Below are 6,000 nucleotides of genomic sequence, written 5' to 3'. Positions count from 1 at the left end.
CTTAATGGACTTTTTCGAGCAGCCTGATAATAAGGAATTGCAGTAATCCAGCCTAGAAGTAACAAATGCATGGACTAGTTTTTCTGCATCATTTTTAGACAGGATGTTCCTGATTTTCGCAATATTACGTAGGTGAAAAAAGGCGGTCCTTGAAATTTGCTTAATGTGGGACTTAAACGACATGTCCTGATCAAAGATAACTCCAAGATTCCTCACAGTGGTGCTGGAGGCCAAGGCGATGCCATCCAGGGAAACTATATCTTTAGATAATGCGTCACGGAGGTGCTTAGGCCCCAGAACAATAACTTCAGTTTTATCTGAGTTTAACATAAGAAAATTACAGCTCATCCAGGTTTTAACATCCTGAAGGCACATTTGAAGTTTAGCTAACTGATGAGTTTCATCTGGCTTGATCGATAGATATAACTGAGTATCATCTGCATAACAATGAAAGCTTATGGAATGTTTCCTGATAATATTGCCTAAAGGAAGCATATATAAAGTGAAGAGGATTGGTCCAAGGACAGATCCTTGAGGAACTCCATGAGTAACTTTGGCGTGCATGGAGGACTCATCGTTAACATGTACAAACTGAAATCGATCTGATAAATAGGACTTAAACCAGCTTAGAGCGGTTCCTTTAATGCCAATGAAATATTCCAGTCTCTGCAATAGGATCTGATGGTCAATGGTATCAAATGCAGCACTAAGATCTAATAAAACCAGTACAGAGACAAGTCCTTTGTCTGATGCAATAAGGAGGTCATTAGTAATTTTCACCAGTGCTGTCTCTGTGCTATGATGAGCTCTAAATCCTGACTGAAAATCCTCAAATAAACTATTGCTCTGTAGAAAGTCACACAGCTGTTTAGCAACTGCTTTCTCCAGAACCTTAGAGAGAAATGGAAGGTTAGATATAGGTCTATAGTTTGATAAAACATCCGGATCAAGTTTGGGCTTTTTCAGAAGAGGTTTAATTACAGCTACTTTAAAGTACTGTGGTACATAGCCTGTTGATAAAGATAGATTGATCATATCTAGTATAGAGGTGCTGACTAAGGGTAAAACATCTTTAAGCAGCCTAGTCGGGATGGGGTCTAAGAGGCAGGTTGATGGTTTAGATGAAGAAATTATTGAAGTTAGTTGGTAAAGATTGAGGGAAGCAAAACAGTCTAAACATGTATCTGGTTCTACAGCTGTTTCTAAGGTTCCTGAGTTTAGAGATAAGTTGGTGCCAGTTGAGGGCAGGTCTTGGTGAATTTTGTCTCTAATAGCTAGAATTTTATCATTAAAGAAGCTCATGAAGTCGTAACTACTGAGAGCTATGGGAATACTTGGCTCAATAGAGCTGTGACTCTCTGTCAGCCTGGCTACAGTGCTGAAAAGAAACCTGGGGTTGTTCCTATTTTCCTCTATTAATGACGAGTAGTACGCTGCTCTGGCATTACGGAGGGCCTTCCTATAAGTTTTAAGACTATCTTGCCAAATTAAACGAGAATTTTCCACTTTGGTGGAACGCCAATTCCTCTCAAGTTTCCGTGATATTTGCTTTAATTTGCGAGTTTCAGTATTATACCATGGAGCTAACCGTCTTTGTTTTAGTATTTTCTTTTTTAGAGGGGCTACAGAGTCGAGTGTCATTCGCAGCGAGCCAGCAGCACTATCAACAAGATGATCGATTTGGGAGGGACTGAAATTAGCATAGGAGTCCTCCGTTACTTTGTGACTAGATAATGTATTTAGAGCTGATGGAATCGCATCCTTAAATTTAGCTACAGCACTATCAGACAGACATCTTGTATAGAAATTTTTGCCCAATGGCGAGTAGTTCAGCAATACAAACTCAAAAGTTATCAAACAGTGGTCGGATAAAGAGGGATTCTGTGGGAACACCACTAAATGTTCAATTTCAATACCATACACCAAAACAAGGTCAAGGGTGTGGTTCACTGTTAGAATAGGCCCACAAATAACCATGGGACAATAAAACCCTCCAAAGAAAGGTATACTGATTCAGTGATGTAGGTAAGACAAAAGTTCCACAAGACAGGATTACGTCTGGGCTGCACGGAGTCTTTAAATGGAAAGTTCATGCACTAAAACCAAACAAAACATAACAATTTAATGAACAATAAATGAATATAACATGTTGGTATTTTTCTGATAAGAGTATAGAATTGGATAGAATACAAAAAATAAAATCCAAGAAAAAATTGGCCATGTTCTACAGAGTAAATGGTCATGAGGAGACTTCCATAATTACAGACATGGAGGACTGATGATGTTTGACATTTCTTGAGAAGGCCAGAAACAGCCAATGGAAAGCATGGACCACATCATAATTTGTGCCTCTAGATATTTTCCATGCAATATCACATACACATCTCTAAAAAACTTAAACCTCCATCAGCCACTGGATGTCACTCTTTACCAAAGCATGAATGCATGCATTTGCCTGATTGCATAAACTGTAGTCATTTCTATTCAGTTTGTATTACATATTTTACATTGTGCGTCCAGCATTATCATATGAGCTAATAAAAATATCAAGAATTTCTATGATGAGGTCATACCACATACCACCTAGAGCCTATTGTAGCAAGTTTACAACAATGACTCTCAGAAGCATGCTAACTAGTGACGTACATAAATAAATGATCTCTATTAAATTTAAGTGTTTAGATGAACATCGTGTACAACCTGAACTGATCACATGTTTTCAGTGCTCTGTCCAGCCAGGCAAATCAGAGGATCACCGAGCAGAAACAACGGAGAGCGGCGAGAGAGAGAGAGAGAGTTGCGTCAAGTTATCCCGTTAAATGCCAGAGACAGGATATTGAGCGTTTGGTCTTCAAAATAAAGTAAGGACCACAGCATTCGCTCAAAACTTTTCACCATATCAATAGAAAAACCTTATACTGCCATTATTAATACTACAACAAATTCTAAAAAATAATATAACTTTTATTCATATACAACATTAAGCACAAACTGTGCAATGCAGGTAGAAAAGGTTTAATAAATAATGGCAAAATACTACTGTATGCAGTTATGCTCAGCCACAGTAATATCAATATAAGCAATACGAAAAGTCAAACACACAAAAGGAAACTTGTCTGTGGACAGTGAAAAGATTTGTAGAGGCAGCTGAAAAAACATTGTCTGAAACCTAACTTTTTTGTGTGTAATTTAAGACATAAGACTTTATTTATTTAAGCCATCATAATAAAAGAAAACCAGTCTACGTCAGACAAATAATTTATTCAATTAAATACAAATGAAAAGCATCAAATGAAATCATTATATAACTAGAATACAGTTATTGTATGAACAGAAGAACGTTTTGCGGTCTTTAAATTAAAGTTTTCTTTAGCTCTTAGTTTGAAATGTATAACCGGAAATGTGCGTAGTAGCTTTGACTTTTGTCCACTCAAACCCATGACAGAATCGTACAGGCGGGCTAATAGCTAACAAGTTGACTGAATGTCGGCGGTATACAGACAGTAGAAAGCATACCAGTTATTGTGAAGTCTATTATCTACTGCCCCAACTTAATATAGGACCAACATGACACCGCTGGCCTGAGGAGGACGCGAGCCATCACCAGCCGAGGCAGTGAACATCTAGTAATAAACATTAAAACATCGTCAGCTAACAGTTAGCATAACGTTACAGACAAACGTCTCCGGGAACTGCCTGAAGATTTACAGGCTGATGAGAGAGCCCCAACGAAGCAAAGGTAAGTGCCGCGCAAAGAAAACAACTAAAACACGAAATCATGCTGTTTTCCAACACATGCTAATGTTAATTAAACGCAGCTAGCTTAATTGCTAATTTGCTGTGTGTGTCTGTGGCGAGTTGACAGCCGTGACTCTGCAGTCGAGCAGTGCGTACTATTATGTAATAAACCAGGGTAAGCCGTAGCTGAGATGCTGAGATGCAGGTCTAACATCGTCTCCATCTCCAGACGCTTCCCCTAACTACCGGTTCACGTCTTTGCGCTCATTGTCCAGTCTGAACATTTTGAGTAATGGTCTTTATTTAGTGTGCGGCGTTAGCTTGGTTGCAGTCGTGCAGTCAGGACGCGGCGTGCTGAGCAGCAAAGTGAGTGAAGGCATGCTTAACTAACGTTTTCTGAAGCAGACTGTATCTGGAAGATTTATGGAGGAAGAAGAAGCTATGTATTTAATATCTGTTTGGCTTTGATTTCAGGAATGGTCGGCAACTAACGGTTATTTTAATTGTCGATTAATCCATTAACTTTCTCGTTCGGTCTGTAAAATGTCGATCACTGTTTCCGAAAGCCCGAGATGCCCTCCTCAAATGTCTTGTTTTGTCCACAACCCAAATATAATCTGTTCACTGTCATAGAGGAGTAAAGAAACCAGGAAACATTCACATTTAAAAAGCAGGAGTCAAACAATTACTCAAACTGATTAATCAATTATCAAAATAGTTGGTGATTAATTTAATAGTTGACAGCTCTGGTTGGCAGTGCATGACCCCTTCTGCTGTCTACATACCCCCACCCCCCTATCATCCTCAAACATATGATCCTGCTGCAGTGTTGCATGTCAGCCTCCTTAGCCCTGGTGCTCTGTTACCACTTTCACCTGACAGGAGCCAGGAGCAGAAACAGGACACAGACCGGCAGTGAGAGCTGTTCCTAATTGTGTCAGACAACTGATGCATCCGGCAGATCCTGGCCTGTTACCACATATCTGATATCAGCCTGCTATGTTATCCCCCTAGTTTTCATGGAGCTTGATCCTTTTCTCCTCCTTGTATGTTGTTGCATGATTTGTACATTGTGTAGATCCTAAACTAGGTTTTATAGCAGAAAGCTAGTTCTTTCTTGGCCTCAAATATCAGCATTCCTAACCTACTCAAAGGTTACTGAATTGCTAAGTGGTTAGTAGGTTAGGAATGCTATTTTTGGCATGACACTGATGCAGATATAAAGAAACTGTAGATTTCAGATGTGGTATGTGGGCCCTAAACTCTGGCCATTGCAACTGCATGTACTGTGTAATAAGTCTAGATCATAGGAATTGAGCTAACTTGTAATTTCTCTCTCTATTTATTTGAAAGGGGACAGTGTACATTAATCAACATTAAAACAATGTAAATGTACCCGAGTTAGCTAAAAAGGGCAAATTTTCATCGGTAGTCCCCCAGCCAGGTGTAAAAAAGGCAGCCTTAAAATTGGCTGCCGGTGATTTGAATCTATGATGAAAACACCAGTCAGTTTATTCTGTGTGCCAGCTCAGGTTATACAGTATTTCAATGTTTTCCATCCTGCGCTCATTTGCGTGTAAATCCCAGAATTTCCGTGCCAAACCTTTGCTGAGGTTAGGCTCGCAATCTGGGGTCACAAGAACCACCACGTTATTTGCCAGCCAAATGGAGTTTCCATTCTGCCCCAGCTTGTTGTCTGCACTCCCCTGGTAGACACACGTTTCTCTAAATTTGAATGCAGGATCTATTTTGGGAGCTGCAGCAGTTTATCAATACTAACATGCAAAGGGAAACAGCAATAGATCATTTTAATTTGGCTGGAAAGGAAAACTGAAAAGGTTTCCAACAGGGCAACACAATCAGTATTACTGTAATGGGCTGCACTTAACAATTATTTTCATTATGTATTAATCTGCCTCTTATTTATCTGATTATTTTCTCAATTAATTGAAATAATTCTGTAAATTGTCACTGTGAAATATGCCCATTACAATTGACCCTTTGCTAAGCCCCGCCCCCTTAGTTACTGTTGCTAAGTCCGACAAACTGTCGGCGCTTCCACTGTCTATTAGTGCACACCCCAGAGAAATATTGTCAAATTATATAGAAAAAGTGATCTCAGAAAGACAGACAGACAGAAGCTAAAGCCTACCGATCACACAGTACAAGTGAACCACCGCATCCCCTGACGAGTGAGACAAAAGACAACGATATGAATGCTCAACACTGTTCCTGTAAAGCTGGGTAGACACCTATTAATTA

At 39.5% G+C, this 6,000-nt stretch overlaps 1 protein-coding gene across 4 annotated transcripts in view; it reads left to right on the top strand.

Moving 5' to 3' along the window:
* The first annotated feature begins 3,436 nt into the window (after positions 1–3,436).
* The window catches only part of osbpl8 (oxysterol binding protein-like 8), an 87,615-nt gene continuing 85,051 nt past the window's right edge, over positions 3,437–6,000 (top strand). For all 4 annotated transcript variants that reach the window (XM_038738467.1, XM_038738466.1, XM_038738464.1 and 1 more), the window contains exon 1: positions 3,437–3,739. The gene's annotated coding sequence lies outside the window, so the exon portion shown is untranslated. The remainder of the gene's footprint in view (positions 3,740–6,000) is intronic.

This window comes from Micropterus salmoides, unplaced genomic scaffold, assembly GCF_014851395.1.
Source record: "Micropterus salmoides isolate LMB-PRFRI ecotype aquatic unplaced genomic scaffold, ASM1485139v1 Ms_hic_scaffold_23, whole genome shotgun sequence".
In the NCBI taxonomy this organism is placed as follows: Eukaryota; Metazoa; Chordata; class Actinopteri; order Centrarchiformes; family Centrarchidae; genus Micropterus; species Micropterus salmoides.
This window is presented reverse-complemented; position numbering and strand designations above follow the sequence as displayed.